Source organism: Cryptomeria japonica, chromosome 6 (genome assembly GCF_030272615.1).
Source record: "Cryptomeria japonica chromosome 6, Sugi_1.0, whole genome shotgun sequence".
NCBI lineage: Eukaryota > Viridiplantae > Streptophyta > Pinopsida > Cupressales > Cupressaceae > Cryptomeria > Cryptomeria japonica.
Genome location: NC_081410.1, coordinates 236,178,132 through 236,183,121, shown reverse-complemented (window position 1 = coordinate 236,183,121; position 4,990 = coordinate 236,178,132).

Below are 4,990 nucleotides of genomic sequence, written 5' to 3'. Positions count from 1 at the left end.
TACAAACTCAAAAGCATATAAACATCATAAACCTCATAACACCAGATTTAACATGGAAACACAAATAGGGAAAAACCATTATGGGATTTCAGACCCACTAAGAAATATACTCTTTTAGAGTATGCTCGGTTAAAAGCAAATCCTGTTAAAGATTACAAACACATTGCTAGATGTGACCTGGTTAAGGGATTTCCCTTGGATCTATTAGGATCTTCACCTTGTTAGAAGTGACCTTGTTAAAGGATTTCAAACACTCAATCAGAATGTCACCTTGCTAGAGGGTTTTACAAATAAGACTGTTAAGTCCACTCGGTTAAGAGATTTTCTGTCACTTTCACAAAATAATAGTAATAAAAATCTATCTACAACTTCACATCTAAAATGCTAAAGAAAATTCTTATTTATTCAATACAATCTAGACATAGAACTAATCTTGTCCATCTGTTGGGTTTCTATAGTCTGTTATTCAAATAGGTCTTCAGCTTCTGTGCTCGATAATCACTATGTAGCATCCCTGTGCATACACTTGCCCACATACATTGTTCATCAACAGTTTCCTATTTATAAACAATTTGCTAACCGCTTAATCTCCTTGATCACATTTCCCATGATCAATCATAGCCATCAAATCTTCATGCTTGACCAGGTTCAATGTATCCTTTGATCTAAAAAATGTTTTACCTCGCCTTGGAACTTGCATATATTTCTTGGAACTTGTGCTAGGGTATTGCGGTTTAATTTGAGCTGTAGATCTTCATGTCGACTTTCCTTTGCCATAGATTCTTAACAAACTTCATGCATGACATACCAATCATCTAATCAGCTCCAGCTCATCAGCTTCCTTCATTAAATAACGCATGTAAATATTTAATACATTCTGTTATAGCTTGGTTACAACTTAGTAATAACTTGGTGAATACTAAACTTCACTCGGTAGACATTCTGCCTTCATTAACCGATAGCAATAACCTTAGGGTTTATCGACTAGGTTCCTTAGGGTTTACCAACTAAGTTCTTTGCTTGGTAACATAGTATAGTATTAACCTTACAATTTACAACATATGTATGATGTCAAAACAATCTAAACATCATGATCTCATCATTGTCTGACTCGGTAATAGTTTCCCATTGAATACCTTATTTCTCCTTATTCATCATAATCTTTCTGTGTCTTTTACTGACATCTTTATACTCTTCAAATCATACTTCTCAAGATATGGCAATATCATACTGAATTAGAAAATCAATTTCTTGACATCAATGACAAAATAATAATATTAAGACAGTAAACACCCTTAATTAGTTATATCCATAATCATCAACAACCTTCTCAATATCCTTATTGAAATGTCAACAATCCTTCATTGTCTGTTATAATGCTAAATTGCCAACAAAACCCTGAGATGATTAAAAGAAGTTCATCTTCATTCATCCAATAGCTCTAGTCTTGTAAGCGGGAGACCCTATAGTCTTCATCATTGATAATGTTTTGCAAAGAGACTCGTAAAGATGGTAGCTCAACCTCAATAGGCAAGATAGCTTCAGCACCATAGACAAGTGAATAAGGTGTGGCTCCTGTAGTTGTGTTAACACTTGTGTGATAAGCCCAAAGTGTGGGATTAAGTTGGATATGCCAATTTCGGTCAGTGTCATCAACTATCTTTTTGAGGATTTTAAGAATAGTTTTATTAGATACCTCAGCTTGACCATTACCTTTGGGGTAATAGGGAGTGGAGAAATGATGGTTAATATGGAAGCGATCACAAAGTTCATGAACATCTTGGTTTTTGAAGGGACATCTGTTATTAGTGATGATGGAAAGAGGAATACCATACCGACAGATGATATAGTTGAGAATGAATGTAGCAATCTGTTTTCCAGTGACTTGTGTTAGAGGCATGACTTCAATCCATTTTGTAAAATACTTTGTGGTAGTGATAATGAATTTGTGGCCATTGGAAGAGGGAAGGTGAATCTTGCCTATGAGATGGAGTCCCCATTGACAAAAGGGCCAATGAGTCACAATCGATTGAATTTATTGTGTTGGCACATGAATAAGGTCTCCATGAATTTGACATTTCTTACATTTCTTGACAAACTGATATGAATCTTTTTCCATATTGGGCTAATAATATCCAGTCCTAATGAGTTGTTTGGCTAAGGTAGGACCACTAGAATGTGGACCACATATTCCTTCATGAACTTTTTGAAACACAATTTGAGCTTCATCCCTTTCTAAACATCTAAGGAGTGTGCCATCTAGACCTCGACCGTATAGGATATCGGCTAAAATGATGTATTGGGAAGATTGGCGAATGAAAGTGCGGCGTTGGTTGTTGGATAATTCAGGAGGAAGGGTGTTGTTATGAAGGTATGTGAAATCGGGACTGACAACACATATCATCACAATAGGAGTGATCTCATACGAGGGAACCAAAAGGTTATACACTAAGAACTCATAGCGGGTTTCATTCTGCGGTAGATCAATCAGTGAAGCAATAATAGACATGGCATTTGCGGCTCGATTCTGCTCTCTTGGTATCTGCTCAAAGGTTAACTTCATGAAATATTTCTTGAAGTCATCTACCATTTTCTTTTAAGGCATTAATTTTTCATCCTTTGTTTGGTAGTCATCAGTTGCTTGATGAATTACCAATTGAGAGTCCCCAAAAACATGAAGTTCCTGGATCTTCCACCGAAATGCAATCTGTAATCTAGTTGTTGATGCCTTGTATTCTGCTATGTTATTAGTGAAAGGAAATGACAATCGGTATGATTTTGGAATGAAATACCCTTAAGGTGTGATAAAGAGGATTCCAGCTCCTGCACCATGTTGCATGTATGAGCTGTCATAGTACAATTGTCAAGGCTTTGTGTGTGATACTATCAAGATGGATTCATCTGGAAACTCTAAAGTTAAAGTAGTATCATCTATCATGGGTGGATCTGCTAACTGATTTGCAATAGCTTGTCCCTTTATTGTTTTTCTATCCACATATTCAATGTCAAATTCACTCAAGAGCATCACCCATTTGGCTAGTCTTCTAGTAAGTGTCGCCTTATTGAGAAGATATTTCAATGGATCAATCCTTGCGACCAACTTAGTTTTATGAGTTAGCATGTAATGTCATAATTTTTGTGAAGCAAAAACCACAACGAGACATGCACGCTCAATTGGTGTGTAGTTTATCTCATAACCGACCAAAGTATGACTGATGTAAAATACTGCCTTTTCTCCACCCTCAGCATCTTGTTGCGCTAAGAGTGCCCCTAGTGCTACTGATGTAGCTAATATGTAGAGTAATAGGGTTTGTTTGGGACTAGTGGCATCAAGACTAATGGATTCAGAAGATAATCTTTGAGTATCTGAAAAGCCCGTTGATAGTTATCATCCCATTTGAATTTGATGTTTTTGTGTAGTAAGTGCTGAAAAGGATGATATTTATCTGCAAGTTGTGCTATGAATCTTCGTATGGAATGGAGTCTTCCTTGTAAAGATCGAAGTTGACTAATATTTATTGGTGGTGGCATTTCTAGGATTGCTTTGACTTTTTCTAGATTGACTTCAATTCCTCTTTTTGAAACAATGAATCCCAGGAGCTTCTTGGAGGTTACTCCAAAGACACATTTCTTGGGGTTTAGTCTTACTTTGTATTTTTCCAACCGATCAAAAATGGCTGAAAGGATGTCCAAATGTGTATCTCTATCTATTGATTTTCCCAAGAGGTCATCAACATAATCTTCTATAGTTACTTGCATGAGATCATGAAAGATAGTAGTCATGGCTCGTTGTTATGTAGTGCCTGCATTCTTTAGCCCAAAGGGAAAGAGTTCCCCAGGGACAAGTAAATGTTGTTTTGTGCTGATCCTCAGATGCAATTTTTATTTGATTGTAGATAGAGAATCCATCCATCAAAGATAACATCACATTACCTGCTGTGAGATCTACGATCAGGTCGATGTTTGGCAATGGAAAATCATCTTTAGGACAAGCTTTGTTGATGTCTCTGAAATCTATACATATTCTGATCCTGCGATTTGGCTTACTGATCGGTACTAGGTTGGAGATCCATTCAGGATAATCAATGGGTCGTATGAATCTAACATCTAACAATTTTTCAAGCTCTGCTTTGACTAATAATGCCACTTTTGGATGCATCTTTCTTGATTTCTATTTCACTGGCTTTGCCCCTGATTTAACTATTAAGAGATGCATTACTAAATCTAGATCCAACCTAGGCATATCGGCATATGACCATGCAAAATTGATTTGTCGCTCTATGAAGAAACTTATGAACTTTGATCTTTCTCTCTCTATCAGAGATTGTGCCAGAAATATGTTGTTTGGAATCTCTTTTGTACCAATGTTTATTTTGATGGTCTCCTCTACTAACATGGATGTTTTTTCTTCATATGATGCCGGGAGAATGTCGAGTCTTCCATCTTTGGTTGCCTTAGAGAGAGTTTCACCCTCAGATACATCCTTTCTTTTTACTTTTTTGGGGTTAGACAGTGCCACAATGTGGTTTTCACCGAAAAACCCTTGATATCTTTTTATTTTTACAATTTTACGACTGGAAGGCCCAACACCCTCAACAAAATATGCCATACTATTGAGTTCTATAGTGTATCCCCCTTATGGTCCCCAAGAGAAGATCATCTTGTATGCCTAAATAGTCGATAAATTCTTCATCCTTTTGGAATATGTTGAATTGTACGGGTCCTTCATGGTCCCAGTCAATAAGTTGGTGGTGAACAAGGGGAAGGCCTTCAATGTTTTCAAAGTCAACGGGTGTTAGGGTGCAGATACAGTTATATTCAGGTATGTCAAGGTAGTTGTCGAGGTCATCGTTGGCACTCTCCTCATTTGTCTCAATCGTGAACAAGTCCAAATTGTCATTACTAAAAGCGCATTCCAGAACTGGTGTCCTCATCCATCCTGATTTTGACCTAGAACCTATAGACAAAGACTATGTGGGATCCTCAGGGG